General features: G+C 40.9%; 1 protein-coding gene across 1 annotated transcript in view; it reads left to right on the plus strand.

The window, feature by feature from the left end:
* Positions 1-22964, plus strand: part of ntn1b (netrin 1b) — a 43146-nt gene that overhangs the window by 1439 nt on the left and 18743 nt on the right. The gene's annotated exons all lie outside the window — the stretch shown is intronic.

Consider the following 22964-nt stretch of genomic DNA (forward strand, 5'->3'; position numbering starts at 1 on the left):
ATGTGCCGTGACATCCAAGTAATTTATACAATCATGGTGTCCTGCAGTTATCCACAAAACTTATGCACCAGCCTGATGTTTATTCGTTGATGGGAATTTTATATACACTTTTTTTCTTACTGATGTTACATATCCTACAGTAAGAATAATCCAGACACAACTCGCTTGAAAAGGCAATGTTCTTGATTTTTTTCTAAATAAAAGGTCGCTATAGTGGCACAGATTAATAGGCGGTGATCATACCTTAAATTAGGGTGTAATTAATTTGATTGTGGCTAAATAAATCCTAGTTGAGGCAAAGAGAGTGAGAAGAAGGCCTCGAGTTGAAATCCCACGACCTAAACGTTAAAAGAACCATCCTGGTTATTAAAATCAAGAGATGTTTAGTTAAACTAAACATTTAAACTTAGTTAAATTTATTTACCTATTCGAAAATCAATCGGTCTCCTTTCTGGTCAAGGAAATCAAAGAAAACTACTGGTGACACAAATACATTCATTTACATAAAATCCATTCCCTAAATGTAAAAACATTCAATACAGGCCTAAAATAAATTGCAAATAGTTTAAATAAATTGTTGTATTCAGCAATTACATTTTATGAGAGAAATTGAAAGCATGTAAAAATCGGACTGACCCTTTTAAAGAAACTTTATTTAAAGAAATGTATGCCTATCAGACTTACAATAGATATTGTTAGTGCCATATTCCCTGTACGTCGAGATAAATCAAAAACATTTAAGTGTTGTTTCCCAAGTTTCAGAAGCTTTATATATTTGGTTCAGTAACAAATGACCTCTGATTATTATCAGCATTCAGAAGAAAAGAAAGGACAGGAAGTGATTTCAGCAAGCAAAGGGCCCCTGTCCCAACGCGTAATGCCGTTTTGACCTGTGTTTCCGACTGTAGTAGCGGATTAATAGGAAGGAAACATTGCAGCTGCAGAGATAGATTGCATGGGCGTGTTGTGTTTCTATAAGCAGGTGCTATTACAGATTGGATGGGCGATTAAGGCGGGTTTATTGACATTTTTGGCACGTAGAGTATAAACTACCACTTTAGAGCCAGAAAACTATTCAGAGAGGAGGACAAAGCGCGAGGTAATTTGAAGCCAGATCTGTGTTTTTATACTAGCAGCACCCAGCGAGTGTATTTGCTGTGATGCTTATTTTCAACAGCGCAGGGGGGAATTATATCAACAGCTCAAGCCCCCTGAGCTACAGCGAAACAAACCTGGAGAAGCAACAACTTCCGACAGTGCCACGGTCTGCTCAAGCAAACGGAACAAGTGAACAAGTTGTTCCCCTTGGCCTCCGCCTTTTGCCCCTGCAAAGCCAGCATCTCAGTGTATTTTACTAAAACAAAAGGTTGTCACTTGTGGCATCCATCTCGCTGTCAGTGGGAGGCCCCCTTTCACCATCTCGCTTTTTGTGTGAGCGGTGTCATCAGATAAAACCGCAGAAAAGCCAGACCGAGCATGTCTTCCAAAGAGGAAATAATAAGGGTGGCCTGACACCTATAAGCATGAAAGAAGAAGACCCAGGGGAGGGGTTGTTTCAATTGAGCAGTGGGTCCATATGGTCTGGCAGTGGGCATGCAGAGTTGTTGGTGCTAATGATCTGTCTGGGTTTCTCCTCCCTGCTGTAGGACATTCAGATACTGAGAGAAGAGTGAGAAAGGGAGGTGTAATGGGGGTGTAGTTGGTTAGGCAGTGCGGCAGGCATCAAGAAAGTAAGACAAAGTCAATTTCCCATGACTTTGCATACAGAGTTGCCATCATTTTGGCAGCAGCAGCTTTCACATTCCTATCAGCTGGAGTTACATGACTTACAGAAATGTCCAAAAAAGCAGGGCCGGGGCCAGAAGGGGGTCCAGGGGTGGCATGGTCCTCACCATGGAATATGATTGGACATCCACCAGAGTCAGAAGGCGATAGGTAGTTGGTTTGTTAGTATAATGCAGTGTTTCACAGACACTGATTTGTTTGTTGCCATAATATCGCCGACCACCACATATTGAATTCCATTTTTTTTTACTATTTAAAATGGGCAAAATCGTATTTAATTGTAGAGCTCCTCCTCTTGCTTGCTCCCTCTGTCTCTCACAAATACATTGACAATATACCTTCAGTGAGCAGCCCCTCATCTTCATGTACAATCTGAATCAAAACTTGATCATGCACTGGAGGAAAGATTGTTGCCGGCTTTTCCCGGCAGGGAAGATTCTGAATCAATCCGGTGTTGAATGGTTGATATCATGAACACCGCTGCACAAATTTGTCCGAAACCAGTGCATTCAAGTTAACACTGATAAGTTAGTCTCTCTGTGCTCTTAACACAACGCTTTTGATCTTGGAGACCCACCTTTAAATAAGTTACAACAAGCATGTAAGGAGCTTAGCTAATAAGGATAGCTATGTTAACGTTAGAATACAGTTGGGTTGTCGAGGTTAGCACACTGTACATAGCTGCTAGTCAACATTGACTGCTTGTACGACATGACCACAAAGACACACAAAATGACAAAGAGACAAAGAGAGACAAATACACCACAAAGACATGTAAAATGAAAAAAAAAACACGCAAAAAGACCACAAAAAGACATAAAATTACCACAAAGATATGCAAAATGGCATAACACTACTTAAAATGACTTTAAAAAATAAAATAACTGCAAAAAGACACAAACACAGAGACACAAAATTAATACAGAGATACCACACGACCATAAATATACACAAAATGATCAGAAATGAGATGACTTACAAATGAGACACAAAATTAGATGCGAAACATAACGTAAAACAACCACTGAGAATCAAAATGACCATAAAGAAATGCAAAATGGATAAGGGGCCCTTTACTTGTCTGTGTCCAGGGACCTGGCTATAGGCTAGCTGGTGTAGATATTATTTCAGATTAGTTGTTTGGATGTAATGTAACTATTAATAACATAAACTGATTTAAGTGTGGCTCTTAACATATTTTCTTTGCCCTTCAAACATTCCTAAACCCACCTCTCCATTAAACTTGCACAGGAAAAGCTCCACACTAGTTTAACACATTAATGCATGAGACTGTTTGACCGCGACCCATAATCATTTATGTAAAGTAATGTAAGGTTGAGAAACACACACGCACACACATACACACATATGGTGGCACGTCAGGCTCTCCTGTCCCAGGCAGCTGCTTCATATTCTCTCCATGTTCAGCGTAGCACTGACCCCTGACAGTCAGGCCCCCGCTCCTCTCCGGCCTGACTGATGGGCTGTGAAGGGAACTGTGGGAAACTTCTGCTTGCCAAGTGGGTTTTGAGGCAACTTGAAAATGGTGGACTTAGTCACTCATATGTGTAATTTTGCACGTTTTTTGACTTTGTTTTTGCTGTCACCTTGCCTTGCTATGTTTTGTTTTACAACGGCTGAGAGTCAGCTGGAGGTTCAATCGGTCTTGTTTCCGTACACTTTTGATGTGTTCCTACAGTTGGCAGGTGTTTATCTGGCTTTAGATGTATTTTATTTAAGAGAAAAAGAGACACTTCCAAGCCACCCAGCCTTGAGGGATAGAAATCTGTGATCCCAAAGTCATTTACTATGTGTCCTAGAAGAGAACATTTAGTTGTGTGCTCTGCTCAAAGTATTTTGGCATTTATTAAACCTACACACAAATCTTTGTGAGGAAGAGCTGACATGTTTGCCACCCACGGGGTAGCTGAATTAGGATATGATTGTATCAATTGCCTACTGGCTCTGCTCCCAGTCTGTGCAGCACATACTGGTACTCTCTCCAACAGCTCTAAAAATAGAGCGCAGAATATAAATGCACATTCTCCATTTTTTTTAAAGAACCAGCTGGTTTGATGATAAATATGATAGAAGAGATTTGAGACCACAAATGCAAGGGGTTGTTTTTAAAATCAATATTATAGCTACCTTTAAGTCGTGTATTGAGTCTGGACCAGTGGTTCCCAACCTTTCTTGTTAGACATACCCCCACAGCCCTGTCAGATGAACTCAAGTATCATCATGTTCCAAATGTGTTAATTTGAATTTTAAAAATATTTTAAATTAGATGTTTAACACTGTTAAATATATATATAGGTGTATATTGTTACAAACAGGTGTTACAGCTGATTCAATATGTGGATAAATTGTTATTTCTATTTTTTCAAATCAGTTGAGCTACTCAACAATCTTACCCCTGATTGGGAATCACTGGCCTAAACACATCGAGTCAGTCAAGACGAGAGTGCTTTGAGAAAACGGCTTACTTTTTTCTTTGAACTGCAACACGCTTGCATGACAGCAGCTCAGAGAGAGCGAGCAAGCGAGAGACGGGCTGGAGGAAACCAGACCCCAATAGTACAAGGACACCACATTAACCACAGTCTGTTTTACAGAACCGTGCCACATCTAAGATAAGCTTTCCTGTTTGGTTTACAATTGAGCAAAGGTGATTTGAATCACAAGATGCTCTTTGGGATGCATGCTGACAGGCTCTGCGCTGGACCAGTCGTTGTCCATGTGGCTGCCTGGGACCATTGACACTGTTTCTGCTGACGGAGAATGTGCCGCCTGCATCCCCTGGGCTGCCAGGTCTGGCTAAACCGGGCCTGCTCACCATCTGGGTCTCATTTCAGCTCCACGGCAGCAACCCATTTGATGGGAGAGAGGAATTTCTGTAAAGCACGACGTCATAGATATTCTTGTAATAGAAGTTGCACTGTCTCACTCCTGCTCCGGTTGCTCCCTCTCTCTCTGGCCCATGACTGTGTGCCAACGCCAGGGGACAGTCAGCCATTTCTATTTAATTTGTAAGCTGAGACATATTTGAGGGTTTTGATTTCTCACATGAATTTAGTCAACAATAGCCAGGGGACACAGCTATTACTGGGGTTGTTTTTGTTTTGGTGACTTCTGTTTGATGGGTCTCATGTTTGAATTTATTCCCATAACATATTTGTACAGTACATTAATGAAAACAGGCTGCTTTTACAAAGTTAATGTGTTGGAAGCAATAGTTAAAATGTGCCATTGTCATAGTGAAGATAAGACAAGAAAGCCCTGAGTCCTCATCCACTCCTCAGGCTCTGCCCTTTGACCCCGCTCTGCTTGGCAAAGAGAAATTTCTCCTGTGGGGAAACACAAATTCATCCAGTAGTAAACATTTAAAGAAGACATTGCAGGAAATAAAACATGTCTGAAAGGAACATTTTACTAAATGAGAGAAAACACAAAAATGAAAACAAATAAATGTGATCGTGAGCATCTTGCTCTTGTTGTGGCTTGTTTGTTTGGGACCTCATTAGTGATTACAGGCGTAACAGTAATTCCCAGGGGTCCACAACAGCCCTTAACAACATTACAACCTTCAGATGTGCTGTGCAAATCGTCCAAATAAGACCTCAGCGCAGAACAAAAAATTGCATTTCATAAAGATTGCATGGAAATCATAGTTGAAGAAATAACAAAACAACAACAAACGCGTGTGGGGAAAAAAACATACATATTAGGTGAAAAAAAACACAAATTCTGGAGTGGTTAAATGGCAACAGGTGGACGTTTTTCGTGTAACAGCAGCATGGGAGGCAAGACACGTGCCAGTCAGATTGACTGACGAGTCTCAGTCATCCAGAACATGTCCATGCTTGCGTACTGCTCGGGGACAGTGGGGAGGAAAGTTAATCAAATGGTTTGACCAATGGGAGTTCAGAGAAAGTAATCACAGGCAGAAGTGACCCTGGAGCAAAAACATATTAAACCAATCAGTTTCAATTTATATTTTATATTTTTCAACCTTATATTGTATGTTAAAAAGGCAAGGCCTTCCCAGGAGTAACTATAATATTTTTTATATATATATATATATTTTTTTTTTTTTGTTGTCTTACAAAATAACACAACACCATCCCCCAACAAGTCAACTTCATATAATAATAAATAAGGCACTGAATTTTTTTATGTTATTTCCCCATTAACTAAAGGAGAAAAAAATGTATTTAAATGTATTTAATGTATACCAGAACATGTTAATGCAACAACAATTTTCACAAAGCCAACAATTGTACACAACATTTTTTATTAGCAATTGTAAAATGTATGGAAAACTAAACAAAATGTCACATTGCGTACACTAAAGCAATAAAAACAATGCAAATCTGGAGAAAACAAAAGACCCTTTTAAATACATAACCTTTCCCGTTTTCTGACACTCCTTTGCTCCTAATACTTTTTCATACAGTCCAGTACACTACTCATAGCAGTGTTTAGTGATGACTCTGCCCAGACTCCTTCATCTTTGATCTTTCCGCTTGCTCTTTGCTTTCGTAGGCTTCTTCTTTTTACTTTTCAATCACTATAACTGTAACAGAGTGTCTGGTGCGTGGATCATGGGAAAATCAATCTACAGTATGTTTTAGGAAAGTCTCAGCAGTGATACAAAATATACACAAGTTGCAGTAAAGTGAGGGCAGAGTGCCCTGTTGACATGACATGGATTAAGTCCTTGTTTAACACTTCAACATAGAATTTGGCACAGGGCTTCTTGTTACAGATCATCCAGCTAAGTACTGATTTCCTGACACTACCTTTACATTTCAAACGATTTGCTCAACCTACACCTCACCTACATTTCTGTGATGTTGCTCTAATGGCAATAACAGCAGCAGGACATATCCTAAAACGTCCTTCAGCTCTGTCGCGATTACAAAAGGAGAACAATACTTCTGAAATTGGCCCTTACTCTGTCGCCTCCAGTCTTTCTTGCAACATAAGCCTATGTGACTTTGGTAAGAGGTTTCTCTGTATACAACCAGACCATAAAACAAAGAGATGTATTTGGGGGATCTCAAAAAAAATCCATGCTCTGCTACAATTCAGTGTCCTCTGGGTAAAGGCTGCATGTTTTGAGGATTTTGTTTTGTTGAGCTCATAATTCAAGACAGACATGATGGTTTGAGCCAGAAAGGTTTCACTAAGGCTTTTAGGAGCAAAGTGAAAAATCTTGTTCTGCCATGTTGTGGACGGCGGTTGGGAGAGGTGGATGGATGTTTTGAGAAGAATATGTTAGTTTCGATTTAATGTGCATATCCTTCTAGCATGGGCTGTTGGATATCATGGCATAAATGTAGACCAGTATGGATCATGTGCAGAACACAGTGGGTTTAGTCAACACATTCAGATGATTGTGTTTAGCGTTTGACTGAAAGGCTGTAACTCTATCAGCTGGCTCTATGAAAGATTGTGTGTGCTGATGCCCTTATTGTGTCATCATTATTAATACTGTGAACAGTAGCAATGATGCATGTGTCATCACTAGGAATGTAAACGAAAACATTATTCATATATGAACAAATATAAACACCAACACAGCTCCCAGGAGCTGCTAGAAGCCAAACCAGTGAGTCTTTCGAGCACTTCCGCAGATTTGTTCAATTTGTAAACAAATCAGTCATTGCTAGAAAAAGGTATAGATAGTTTTAGGTTCAAAATTCAGATAAGGAATCAAGTTCACCTTAAGTCCACAAATTTTCAGCATTTGTTGTTTATTTTTATTTTACAAAATTTGTTACGCAGGGCAGAATAAACTATGCTAATCTGAGGATCTGAAGTTAGGGACCGCCTCAAAAGTGCATGCAAAATGTCCAGGAGAGCTTTTCAGATTGTTGTCAGAAGCTTTCTAATTTAACACCAACTTTATTTTCAAATGAATCTCCTCCTGATGCATGCACATAGCATTTAAAAAAAAAGAAAAGAAATATGAATGTGTGAGCTATGGCCATTTTGTTTTGTAAATAGCTTTCATCATATTTTAATCAAAGAAACTTTACATAAAATGTTCCTCTTTTCATTGTATTACTAGAAGATTAAAAAAAAGAGTCAAGCAATATAGCTCAATGCAATTCTGATTTGGATTTTACCACTTAAAACCTTCCATTAATAATTTCCATCCAAATCATTAACTGTTACACAAACATTATTGTGGAATGGGAGGGGCATGACATGCAACAACCGTCTAGAAGCTGAACCAGGGACGTTGCTGTTACATTCCTTAACCATTCAGCTACTGAGGCGCCTACACAGCTTTTACTTCAACTCACTTTAGACTGGCTTTTAAATATTTTGGGGGGTGGGATTCAAGCATTATTTGATCAACTTGTGTGCATGGTTCAAATGCTTATTTTTATAAGCAGAAAACACACAGAAAATGAAGCAATCTAGACAATTACCTCTGATATAAATCTGAAAAAGATACAAATACAGATATTTATGTGACATGAAAAGATACAGATACAGAATATACCTTTGCGTTACACCCCTAGTCATTACTGAGGGGTGACCTAAAATGCAATGCTATTATTTGGACCTCATCTGCGTGTTTGTGTGTGTGTGTGTGTGTTTGTGTGTGTGTTGTATGATGCAGTAAGTGGATCCTGAGTGGCTGGGACAGTTCAAATTGTTTGTTTTCTTGGCTGTTTATTTTAGTTTGTTCATGGGGCGCCTTATTGTTCACTGAGCCAAGATGAAATAGATGCACATGTTTGTGTGTATATGTGGATGCTCTACTCTTTGTGTCCACCGTCTCTCTACATGGAGCTGACTGCTGGGGCTTCCAGGGTGGCATCAGGACCACCTAGTGCGTGCGCATCGAGCCCCTTTGAGGCACCGAAGCAGGGCAGACTGGGAATGATTAATGGGCCAGCGGAGTGACACGCTCCGCAGCTCAGCTTCAGACCCCCAGCCAGCTCCCCTGCTGCGCTGCCACCCGACACAGCCAGCTCAGTGACAGGGCTGTTTGTACGTCCACACACTACACACTTCCTCAGTGTCATTTACCCAACTTACCCCCTGTGCCACTTCCCCTTCTCCCCCCAGAAAGGGTTAAGGAACTCTGCAGTGGAGGCATAAGCTCCTTTGGCTGGTACTATCCTCCCTGCTGCGCTGTCGACACAGGGGTCTTTTCAGTGGAAGACAAAGGCAACAACTGACAACTGGATCAATTATGGTTGAATAAAGTCTTCATCCTTATTAGAATGACATGTACAGTACATCTGCAGGGGCTTTCCTGTAGATATTTAATAGTTCAGAGCCTTCAGTATTAACATGTAAAATGTTAAAAGCTTCAGGAATGTCAGCTGCTAATTACCCTGCTGCTCTTTTAATTAACTGCCACATATCTCCAGAACACTTTCTAAAAAACATAGCGTAGACATAACAAGCCCGCCTTGAAAAGGAAACGCCATGTTCCTGTTAAATATTTATTTTTCCATATAACTTCTGTGTGAGCCTGTCCAAGGGTCTCTGTTGCTCCATAATGGATTTCTACATCCTCCTGTGCTCTGCCTCCATCTCTCACATACCCCAGTGACCAATTCTTCTCTGAGAGAGAATGAGGAACCACTTATTGGATTTGAGGGGATATCCAGCAGGATAGATAGAGGAGAGGCGAATACATTGGCTAGTAGACCCCGGCCCCTACATGGCAATAAATATCCCAGGGTTCCACATCTGCTCAAAGGGGGGAAAACCTGGGGATTCATCAATTGCAATCCTCCCTCTGCACGCAGTGTGTTTGTGATTGAGGCAGATCTCTTGGTTCCAGTCATCCATAACTCTTCCAGCCTGAGTGGGCATGTAGACAGAGGAGCCCGCATGCTCCATCCTCTTCTCATGTCTTGTCCAGGTCACCACAGCTACTGTGGAGCAGATGGCTCACAACTCCTTCACACGCTCACACCAAACAGTAGAAAGTCACTTCCTTCCTCTCCTGATCGGCCGAGCTCTGAGACACATCAGACGGTTTCCTCCCTTCTCTGCTTGCAGGAAAACCTCAGCCGTGGAGAGTGTGATGTAAACTTGTGGCATGCGTACATGTGTATGTGTGTGCACATGTGCCATGTGGTTTATTAGCACAGATAGTGAGGCTCAATTTCTCATGATAGTGAGTCAGAGATAACACGCTGTATCTGGTTCCCACTTAGGCAGGCAGCTGGGGAATGACCTCAGAGCAGTGAGCCCAATGACCATGTTAGATTACACAGTGATGTGCAACAACCCTGGAGTGCATGGGCTCCGTTACAGCAGGTTTTCATGTTCTGCAGTGACAGGAAAAGACATGAAAATACATAAACAATGGATCTGTCCTGCTGAGCAGAGGACAAAGATACAGAGGTGGCTGAAGGGCACCATGGTTGATTTGACAACACCAGTGGTTACTGGTGGTAACAGCAAGTGCAGTTTTAAGACTACAGTCAACACTCCTTGAGCAGCTTCCTTGTCAGAAATAAAACAGAAGAGCAACAGCTAAGTCTGTTTATAGTGCAACCAAACAAACAAGTGGTGCAACTAGTTTTCCACACAACATCAGAGCAGTAGCAGGAGTTGGTTGTGTGTCGCCTGCAACTCTTCATCAGCTTCTACTTGTTCCATTACTGATTGCAACATTTAAAAGGGATACCCTAACTAAAAATGCAGTTTTCTTGCTTTTATTGACGCAATTTTGATGAACTATTGCCTCCCTATGTTTTGCCAGTTGAATGCTTAGGAGGCTATTAGCACAAACTTCATACAGCTCTGATAAGGCTGAAAGAGAGTGAGTTACGCTGGATTACATGCTGCATCATCTCCTGTCAATCCCTTCTGCATGTGAAGATGATGTGGACTCTACCACTATCCATCCATCCATCCATCCATCCATCCATCGTCAACCGCTTATCGTGCGTACAGGGTCGTAGGGGGGCTGGAGCCAATCCCAGCTTACATTGGGTGAAAGGCGGGGTACACCTTGAACAGGTTGCCAGTCCATTGCAGGGCACTCTACCACTAACAATAACAAAAAAAGGGGATCTGCAGTAATTTAGTATTGCACTTCCATTTACCTGGGGCTGTGAGACTTGCAAGTACCAGAATAAAAGAATTACTAAAATCGATGCAACAGAGTATGAGATATCCTGACTTTTGGTCCCTAAATTCTGGATCCAACACTGGGCCCTTAAAACAGTATATGTTATTTATCGTGAATGAAATTGAAATAAATTAGATGCAGCAGTCCAAACAGCTGTGTCACATGGGTTTGAATGACAGTGGAGGGCCTGCACATTGGATGGCTCATAGCATAGCATTTGTTTTACTCATTACTACTGCAGTTTAAGGGTCACTGGGTTCCTGTTAAGATTGCCAGCAGTTGGCGTGCTCCAGGAAGAACCAAGCCTTTTCCTCTTCAGCTCAGCACCATGTCCTGGATGCCACCTAGCAACCAGAACAAACTCTGAGATAAAAATGAACAGAGTAGTAAGAAAACCTTTACAATCACCTCTCAGCGTTTCCATAAAAACAATCATTAACCATTAATTCCCTTCCGAGACAATGTGACCACAGTGTTCAGGCTGTGCCCTGTTTCCTGAGATGAGCTGGTGTCACATTATGAATTGAACACTTGCTTTGACTTGTGTAGAGAGCACATACCATATTAGAGCAAGGACTCAGTGAACATCTCCATGAAGTGAATAAAACTAGAAAACAACTGCACTTAAAATCAATCTTTGATCAGTGAAATACAGGGTTAAATGTTTTGATGCAATCTAAAAACACACGGGAGAGATATATTTGACACGGGGATATGGCCTGTTGTAAATAGGCCTTTGGAGAAAAGGGGAGAAAAGCACAATAAACATGCCACAAGAACGATGGATTGTCACCTCAGCTTTATGATTTACAACCTAGTGGCTTCCTGCCTCCATCTCCCTTATTCCCACTGCACGGGGGGAACGCAGTGGAGAATGCACGTGCCGGAGTGTTAAAATAACCTCCCTGCTCTGTGGGGAAGATTTGGACCTCAGCCTAACACTGGCCAGCAAAGCCCCACGGCAACCTGGCCCTGTTTAGCTGTTTCGAACAGGTTTAGTCTGGAGAACGCCTCCTCTGACCACAAGCTCAATTATGCTGCATTCAGGTTTACTGTAAATACAAGTCAAGTCAGCCTCAAGTTGGTCATTATGGTGAGTATAAGTGGGTGATTTTCAGATGTCTCCCTATTGTATTAACATTTAGAGCAAAATCCCTTTTTTCCAAATTACCCATAAGAGCCAAGGAGTAAGGGTTTTAAGGTAAATTAGACAATTTGGTTCAAAGGGTAGACTAGGTACAGAAACAATATGGTGCCACTAAAGGCCACACTGCTCACAAATGTTATGCTTCATCTGTCATCTTTCAACAATCTTTCCCACCAACTGAACTTTTGAGTAAACTTGCATATGTTAAATGTTAAATGTTGAGGATCTTGGCAATGATATCTGCAGAAGAAATGTTCTCAGATAACGGGATATGAATGCATAGTAAATGCCTTATTTATTGGGTGGGATCAATGAAAGATTGCATAAAGTTGTACTTGCACCAGGGGTACTTCTGCACTCACCAGGTGGTGCGTGGATTGTGGATTGTGGAGTATGCTCAACTTGAAAACATTTTTAATTTGATTAAAGAATATACGGCAAATCCACAGAGTTTTATAAATATATATATATATATATTTATTTATTTATATATATTATTATTAGATACTAATAGTGAGGTAAAAAAAAATGAGGCTGTGGAAACATCTGAAAATCAAAGAATGAATCATTGCGCTAAAAACTTGGTTATAGCAGTGCAGTACACCCATCCACATACAGTAATGAAACATCCTTTAACAGAACAGAGAGAACAGAATTTGCTTATTGAGCTTAATGACCATGGACCTTTTCATCACCTCTCCCATAAACTTGAGGAAATAAACTTGAGGAAGGAAAGGAGCAGCACTCACAGTCAGCCTGTTTCCACACCTACACTGTGAGAGCACTCCAGTTCATCAATGAAAATATACAAGGCATCAAACACAAACACACAGATAAATCAGAAATTAATCAACTTTTATGAGATTATTACTCAAGAGGCTATTTTAACAACAGTCACAGCAGGCATGTGCAATTGCTGACGCAGTTGCATGTCTGTTTATACACACACACACACACACACACACACACACACACACACAAAGAGGAAGTATTCCCCAGTCAATGCCCCAAACTCTTGCCAACAAGTGACAGCAGGATGTTCCTCCATCAGCTTTATGCTTTAATTGGTCATTTTAAGTCTAGTCTTGTTTCCCGTGGTTGCTCAGGAAACAAACCTCACATTTGATAAAGTGACTCAATTCAAGATTTTGCTAAAAGTTACATTTAAACACATGACCTCTGATGTGGGGAGGATCAGGTGTAAGAGAGGCCTTGAGAACAGGCCTGGGCTTCTGAGGAAATGCTAAATATAAACAGCCGACACTAGAATACAATAGTCTTCTTTGTGTTTCTCTTTGTTCTATATGCTGCTATGTATTCTCATTTTTTCATGGCATTGCTTCTTTAATTAGCAAGTGTAGAGTATAGAAAGACAGCACAAATGGGTGATAGAAAACGGGTGACATGCAACAAAGATCCAGCAACCAGCAGTACGCCCACTCCCGCCTCCCTTGGACTGCTCCCAACCCTACAACAAGAGGATAAATGGGCTGAGATATGCTGGCCATTAAGCGTTATTATTCATAAGAGAGGGTGTGTTGCTATTGGCACCACCTAGCAGCGGCTGCTTAGAACTTGGAGTGCATAACTCTGGTCATTACTGATTGCACAATTACAAAATGTTGCTGCTACAAAATGCCAGCTCTTTTTTCTTGTAATGTAAAAGAGGTCATGGTGACATGTTTCACAAATACAGTACATTGCAAAAGCATCTAATATGTATGCATTACAGTATAAATCTCAGAGCAGATACATATTACAGTATTTGGTATTTAGCCTATACAGTCAGTAAAGTCCATGCTTATCAGCCTGGTGTCATTAAAGCCAACTACTGTTCTTGTCAGAGTCACCACTAACAGGTCATTACTTTGACCCACACACATTATTACCAGCTAATCTTAAATTACATTGGTTAATGGTGAATTGCGTGAGCTGATGTCACATTGCATTACCTAATGAGATACAGTATACTGTACTGAAGGGGAGCCTGGAGTTCTACTTTGGCCGGGCTGCCTTGGGTGGCTGTTTATGTTGAGGCAGTGCATTCCCCGTTTGCCCGGCAACCAAACGGTTTACGAGCAGTTACTCACACAAAAGCACGGGGCGGGCTGATTGCTCAGCTAATTGATCTCCACCAAAGATCACAGAGCTGCGCTCGTAAAGAAAGTGAACGCCCTCCATGACATCACCGCTTTCTGCACGGGGAGACAAGTGGTGCAAGTCAGGAGAGAGACTTATTCCCACACTGAGGGAGGCAGTTTGCAGAAAGAGAAAGTGTCACATGGAAAACAAACAGTCACACATAGACACAAACACACACATATACGACAATTAGTCAATAGTTAGAACAAGCCATATGATCAACAGTTTAGTGCCGGCAGTAGCATCTTACGGGAACCAAACCAACCATAATGTGGACTATTCTTAATAAGTACAGGGAAATTCCTGGGAGGTCAGAGGTCAAACTTATCTACAGAAACTCCCATGGAGCTGATAGGTATTTAGTGTCTTTCTCAAGGACTCAACACGAGGGCTTGAACTCAGGTTGACAAGTTAAAGAGGTCTTGCTAAACACTATGGCACCCGATGCCCAGAATGCAGGAGACCAAACCATGTGTGGTGGAGGCGTATGTGTTCTCTGCGTAGAGCACTTTCAATTACATTGTATTATATTTCAAGCCCATCTCCTAGAAATTACTTATATATTACTAAATTGTTTTTATAATCACATTGTAGCGACGACTGTCATCGCTGCCAGGATAATGTTCAGAGGCAATGTTTGTGAGTGAATGAAGTGCTACATGTATGTGTCCACACTGTCATCTGTGGTAAAGCTCTTTGGTTAAGGTTAGGGAAAGCTTGTGGTTTTCAGTTAAATGTAAACAGGTCAATGGTGTCGCTAAGTCAACCTCAACCAAGTGCTGCCAGTGCCAACAAAACCATAAAAAGTTGAATAAGGCTGTAGTCATGCGTCATGCTGCAGAAATACATTGCCAGTGAACATTTTACTCATATGTTGACCATATTTTGAGACTTCCCAGATATGTTAAGTAATAATATTTCCTCATTATATTAACAGAAAACGTACTTGCTGTTGTGCATTAGTTGTCATTACACAATGTCATTTCTAAAGACAGGGTTGTATAATTAATTGTTGTGGTTACAGAGATTTAGAAGAATACACAAAAGTCTCTGGTAAAATGTCAGATTTTTCATTGTTTAATAACCATACCAGTAAATCAGTTTATTAATTTATTCAATTAAGAGTACTAGTATAGTAGCAAAATATTCACCTTCATTTCTGACAGGCTCTGAACAAAATAAGGCTGCAAAATGCTTCATAAACAAGACCTTTCACGTCATAAAATCCATTCAAAGCATTTTGTGTTTTTCTGACCTCCTTTACGTTTCTGCTGAGCCTGGCTCCTAGCATCTGACATATGGCTAAAACAACGATAAGATCAGTTTATACCCGCACTAAGGCTAAAACTGGACAAACAAAGTGACCAGCAGATTTTACACAGACATAGGTACATGCTCAGGCTTGGGTGAAGAAGAAGAGCAAGATGGCTTCAGATAGCCTTTCATCTCGAGGATAACTCAATTCATTAGCTCAGCTTATACCTTTTCATCTCTGATCTGCTCTCGGGGCACGATGTGCACTCATGTGTGGTTTGGCAGCTCTTCAGAGGTGAAAGGTGAGCTGAGTGACGGGTCATTATGTTTCTCTGTGTGCTGTTATGGTAGCAGAGCAGAAACAACTCCCATAGGGAACATTGGCGTTGCTGCCAAATTGGCCATGGTGGCATCATTAGATTGATAGCATCTGTCCTAATCCAGCCGGGCAGATGCAGCTAAACTGCTCTGTTAGCCTTTGCCCTTGGTACCAGTTCTGAAGTGGACGATGGTAATAGCTGTTGTTGAAAAAATTAACGTGACGGTATCTGACAGGATGTTTCTATCCTTAATAGTTGTGGTTGTTTGTGCTTTATCTGCTCAGCTGTTCTTTCAAAAACTCAAATAGGCTGGATGACAAAATTGCTTCTATGCAATGTGCCCGAATGACATGTCAATGGGTTAACCTTGGCCCTAAACTAGCCTGAGTGCTGCAGATTCTCAAGTCTACACTCCCAATACTTCGCCAGATCTGATAAATTTGGTCCTTCAGTGCCAGAACACAGTGGCCTGGCCACCTGGGTGGGCAACGTGGTGGAGCCTGAAGACAAAAACAAATGTGAGAGACCAGTCATCAAGCATAAATGTCAAACTGAAATAAAAAAATATTATTGCTAATATAATCAGTATATAGTGGGATAGTATATTGTTCAAAATCGGGATTACCAACAAAAAGAAAGTTTTATTTAATTTTCTGCCATGATAGCTCCCCCTATGCTAGAGGGACAGCAGAAGAAATCTTTAATCCACTGATGGGATGATGTGATATTAATACCCACAAAGCCTACAAAGCTCTGGCATCAGCCCTGTTTAGCGTGGAGGCAGGTGCACAAAGTGAACCCATTGTTCTCATTTTTCAAACATCCTCTAATCGCTAATAGGTGTCTCATTAAAACCACGTCACATATACGAATTCCTCATGTTCCAGCTCTGTATGTCTTACCAATGCTATCTCATTTTTGACTTGATCAAAGAAGAAGGCCTTTAAAATCATCACACATGTTTTGATGCTGTGTTTGTTTATATCACACCAAGGTGACGGGGTTGTTATTGATGAAGCAGTCCTCAGAGGTCATTGTGCAAACCTGCTCCGTCCTGTGTGAGATAGAAATCTCCCCCGCAACCGCTCCAATTCTTTTTCTTTCACTATTTACATTTTTTGCCTCGAGTGAAATCATCAAACGCATTCCGGAAACTTGTAAAAGGATTCAATCATCTGGAGAGCGTGTTGCAGAAGTCCTTTGTTGTTGTCCTCGCCCTCATCAAAATCACAGCTGCTGCAGTGATGTGTGATCGAAATATTTATTGTGGGAAACGTGCGTCTGGGGGAGGCAGGCCTGGAAGCAGCTGAGGGTGACGGATTGTGGCACTTTCTTTTTATGTTTGTGCGTTACCGTGTCAAATGTGCTTCATCAGAGAAAGTCCACGAATGCTGTGTGACAGAAATGCTTGTTTGTTAAAAGTGTTGGCTTCAATAAAGATGAGTCTCAGTGCACCCTTTTAGAGCAGCTGACACCACTTTTCTATAAAACTCAATTTATGACAATAATTTATTGAACCTTCACAGCAGAATACGTTTATGATTTACTCCTAGCTTTCCAGTTTTATAATGATATATTTGTGCCATCTATTTTTTATGGAATATGATGTGATCAGTGACTCTCAGTGATGTCTTTATAATCCTTAAAAGGAACTACTTCCAGAGAACATAATCACTGACTTAATCATTGCCTGATCAGCAGGGCATACAGCATCCTAGTTTCAAAGCAAAAGATTTAGCCATGACTTCATCCGTCAAAGCTCCTTTACTTTTCTTTTCTTGGTAACAATTCAGATTATAACCCACAAATTACAGTCTAATTATTTAGTATATACAGAGTTTGTACCACATGCTGTCTAAATCAGGACAAATAAGAGCAAATAAATAAATTACATTCATTAATTACAGAGCACAGTAGACCAATTCATGATTGTCACATCTGCCGGGCTGCATGGAGGTCAGCATGACGTAAATTTCGTCATCTGCCCATGTCCATGAAGGTAAGCACTACAAGCACGCAGACATTATTTGGAGTATTGTAAGTGTATCATATTCCCCATTCTTGGTCCTATTTTCGCTTTTTTTTCTTCTTCAACTTTTTGTTGTTGTTGTTCAGCCAAATACAACACACAAAGGGGCAGGTCATCTTGCTGTTGTGAGGTCGACACCTTGTTACCAAGTGCGCAGACTCCAGATTGTTGTGCACATGTACAGAAGTGCGTGTGCGTCCACTGTCCGAGTCTGTATAGGAGTACGATCAAGGCTTTATATAAATACAGGGTAGAAATGTGACAGTGTTGAAAACAGTGTTGATGTTGCAGTTAGTTGTGGTATAATTTCTGTGAAAACTATGACATTACAAAATATGATATGTGAGAAATTGCAATTTTTAATTATTGTCTTTGGGGAACATTAGGCCAATCCTGGCAAGAAGTTGTAAGTCCAGGGTATGCAGGCTGTAAAATAAAGCATTAACTGTTTTTTGTTAATGCAGCAAAATAAGAAGTGCATATCCACTTCAGCCACATTAATGAACTCTTTCAGCACTTCTGCAACATCTCCCACGTATACAATACAGGTGTTACACAAGCATTGCATAATATCTATTGGCTTTGCAGTGAGATTTCAGAATCAAGTATATTTGATGGAACTTCAACAGCGTCATTGAGAGTGAGGCCTAGATGTGTAGTGGCACCCTAAAAACTAAATATGCACCCTCCTTAAAGAAACATGTGATACTGTCTAACTCATGCAGGCATTAACAGCAAGTACAGTTTGTTTCTACATGTGTATGCATCTCTGAAATATCCAACCACTAAACCAACTGTTGTCATGAAAATATGGCTCTGTAATCTGTTAAGTGCCAAGTGTTGTCTTTTCCTCAGATCACAGGCTTTAATGAACCCGTTTTGATCTGGCACATGTCATCTGATAGTAATATGAGCGAATGTACGGGATTATACACAGTGAGAGAGTAATTGGTCCTGAATAAACAACAATTGTGCTGGAATTCCATCTTCCTCCATCTCTGAAGGAGCGATGCTTTTTTTCCCCAATGCAGACCACATAGAAACCCCGCCTCAAGTCTCTCTCACACGCACGCACGCACGCACGCACGCACGCATGCACTCTCGCACGCACGCACGCACGCACGCACGCACGCATGCACTGTATAGTTAAACATCTGACACCTGTTGACAGGGTTGGAAAATTTCTGCTGCTGTGGCGCTGAGTTCTTCAAACCATCCATAACCAAATTTCATTAGAGATCATCATGTACAGACGTTTGATTGTTTCTGAAGAGTGCTCTCCTCTGTAGACGGAGCGAAAAAACGCCTCCACCAAGCTGTGGGATGCGTAATTTTCTTCCAATATGCACACCCACCACAGGCGCTTCCTTCACTACGCGTGATAGATGACACTTGAACATAAATAGATTGTAATAGCATAGCTCTAAGTAGGCCCTTGAAAACCAAATGAAAGCAGACCCAGAAAAGACACCTTGTTACTCTGGATGTCCAATGCAAAATCACACAGTAAGCAGCTGATTTGCAGTAACCACTCCTTTATAAGCTAACTTTCTATTTGGAATTTCAATTATGTTTGCCTCTACAATAGTAGAATTTAAGCATTTCTTGAATAGAATTATGTAATGATATTTTTTTTCATTGCTATTTAAACAGTGAAACAATCTGTGTGTCTTTTCTTAGATTGTCTTGTTGTTAAAGTTTCTGTCTTATGTGTCTTCTGTATTCACTTCTATCTTTGTCTATTCATTCTAAACAAGCGCCTCCTGACAAAAATGTGAAAACCCATAATTTCCTGAAGTCTAGTCTAACACTGAGTGGACACACATAGCAAAATTAAAAGCTTTCACAAGCCGGGTGTAGATTGACTTACTATTGTGTTACATTAGTTGCAAAGGGTTCATTTCTTGATATGAAAATGTCACACATTATTTGTTGTACTTTATGAATGCAATTCTGATTGGGCAGATGCAGATTTATTTCTTTGTGAAATGAAGAGCTTTTTGATTGAATCAGTACGAGGTGAGTAATCAGTGATTTCCAACCAGCGGAACTCATACCCCAACGGCAACGCATTGTGGAATAGCTCAAGAAATTTGAAACACCCAACAAAAATGTAAATGGATTTTCTAATACATATCCACAGATCGAGTCAGCTGTAACACCTGAACACTGGTTGCAATTCGAGGTGGACCAACTAGCAAGCGAGCAGAGAAGTCTGAACAGTCAGCTAAAAGTAATGGCTAAAGTGTTGAAATAGTTAGCTGAGTGATGGATGGTTGGAGAATGACTTTCCTTTGAAAGTTGCTAACAGGGTGCATATGCTGAAAAAGTCTCGGCTGGCTACCTCCCGCGTTTTTGGGCTTAATATGACCATGCTCAGCCGCGTCCTTCTCCAGCTGAGTCAGTTGAGAGCGTATCTGAGATGTCAGCCAACTGACTTCTTGTTGACCAAAAATGTATAACATAATTTAATCATGTGGCTCTTCTAGACTTCCCAAATATTAATGGCCAGAATTAATCAAATTCTGATCATAAAAAGAGTGATTTCGGGGAGTTGTGATGCTGAGAAAAATGTATTCACCGTTTTATAGCTGCTACTTTTCCAATGATTGTGAATGGGGAAAAAGTATTTTTGGACCAGGGTGTGTAACATGTATAGACTGTATAAGGTTACATGATGAACGCGGAAGTTGCAGTACCCCGTGCTGCCACTACGCCGGGCTTGATTGCCACTAGCAGTACAAATGCAAACTTGACCAAACCAACCTAAACACTGACAGTTAAGTTGTATGAAAACGTATTGTGACAATATCCACTTTTATATAGTTAACACTGTTAAATAAGCAGTTTAAATCAATTCAAATGAAGTCATAATTGGAACATGACTGGTGGTGTTGAAAAAACATGTACTTGAGTTCTTCTGATGAGCCTGTGTCGGTCTAAAAAATTAAAAAAGACTCCAAATTCTTCACTTGAAGTGATTTCACATATGTATCTTCAGTCCGTATCTTGTCAGTACATCTATTCATTTATTTGTCTGTGTGACAGATTTTGTGAGGGGCATTTGGAACCTGTTGCTAAACACGGCTTATCAACGCTCAAGCTATTGTCACTGCTGGACAACTATTGCAGTGACTGTGAGCAGACCGGGGATGTGTGGATGAGATAGCACAGCGCTCATTAGAAGGGCCTGGGGACAGCTGTGGAGATAGAGCTTATTAATCTCATGATGCTGTCTCACACACACACACACACACACACACACACACACACACACACACAAGAAGGTTGATTTTTGCCTTTAAGATACACCGGTCTGCAAGGAGACAGATTCAGACTGAAATTCATACTCAGAATCACTGACTTCATCTATTTGTCTTTGCTGGAAAAATATATAAATTAAGTATATGTATACCCCACTTTCGTTTCTTTTTGTCTTTGGCAGTTTTTTAAAAAGTGATAATGCTGTGTACTTTGAAGTGACGGCTGCAGTGGTACAATAAACACATCTGTCTCCGAATATTTTGGAAGATTAAAGTACAGCACAAGCGGCTTGCTTCAGCACCAAGCATTCCATTTCCTATTCATGAAAAAGGCCCCGCTGCATTTTTCCTCACACTTCCCTTAAGTGGAGATAACATCTGGGATAAGAGGGCAGTAAAGAGTAAGAGGGAAAGGGAGGAAGGAGAATGTGTATGTGTGTGTGTGCGTGTGTGTGTGGGGGGGGGGTTTCAAAGCTTGGTGTAGTGTGTGTTGGATCATCCCTGGGGAGGGAAGAGCTGGAGATAAGCCTGTGACAGCTGCCAAACACCTCTGTGTGTATGTGTGTGTGTGTGTGTGTGTTTCTGAATCCCAACCACCTGCCAGCTCTGGTCCCTTATGGCAGGTGTGAGTTGGTTTGTACGTGATTCAGACCACTGATGAACGTGGAGCATATGTGACGGTCTTATCGCCTGCATCTCCATGTAATAACATTAAGATGGGCGCGTTGATGGAGAGATTACTTAAATGTGAGGGATGTGTGAGGGCTGCTCAAACGAATATTTTGCATCTGATTCAACCTAATAAAGGAAAAAAGTCACCTAAAAGGTAAAAAATCACTAGCACAAGGACGGTGACAATGGAGCCCAAATATTATCTACAAATCACATTAATCAATTATGTAACAAGCATAAATTATATTATAATTATAATTTGTGCAATAATTTTAGACATTATTAAAACTCACATCATTATGACTTTAGTTATTTCATCCTTCATATTTAGTTTTATAGGTGATCATTTTTAATTCTAGACATTTTGCGTGTTTGTATAATAGCATGGGTGCCGTCACTGCCATCTCACCTTTCACGCAGTACCATGCCCCCTGCCTCTTACACTAGCAGGCTAAACAACTGCTTCCAGATTTAGCCAGTTAGCTTCTGTTAGCTAGAACAACCATAATACTGAAGTTACATCTGAATAAAATATCTAGCTCCTGGTGTTTCATCTAGTTTAGGATGCTACCCACTTCGCTGTCTAATATTAACTAGCTAGGAAGACTAGATTAATAACTTGCTGGTTACTTAAAGTTTCCTCTTCAGAATCTAAAGATGTGTTTCAGGAAAAGGCATACAGCTCTAAGAAGACAAACAGTCATTTCTGTGGTCACTTATGCCAACAGGCGCTAGCTAACAATGCTAACACTGCCTCTTCACTTTAATGCTGAATAATAATGCCCCCCCCCCACCCCCCCCACCCCACCCAGATAGTTTGCTGGATAGATAGATAAGCTAAATACAGGGAGAGATATAGTTACACTAATTTCAGCAGCATGTAGTTGGTTTACTCAGAATTTCTTTAACAGCTGTTGTTGCTCTAGCTAACAGGAGCTAACTGGCTCAGTCTCATAGCCTTTGTTGAGCTTGCTAGCTTAAGATAGGACTGTGAGCATGTGAATGACTGAAGGGTGAGGGGCTGGTGAGAGAAACGCTGTGTTAAAAAGTGACGTGTAACAGTTTTTTTTAAAAAGCATTTGGATTTAAAACTCCATTCATCCATCCATCCATCCATCGTCAAACGCTACAGGGTTGCGGGGGGCTGGAGCCAATCCCAGCTGACATCGGGCGAAAGGTGGGGTAGCCTACACCCTGGACAGGTCGCCAATCCATTGCAGGGCCACACATAGAC

The sequence above is a fragment of the Micropterus dolomieu genome, linkage group LG02 (assembly GCF_021292245.1).
Source record: "Micropterus dolomieu isolate WLL.071019.BEF.003 ecotype Adirondacks linkage group LG02, ASM2129224v1, whole genome shotgun sequence".
NCBI lineage: Eukaryota > Metazoa > Chordata > Actinopteri > Centrarchiformes > Centrarchidae > Micropterus > Micropterus dolomieu.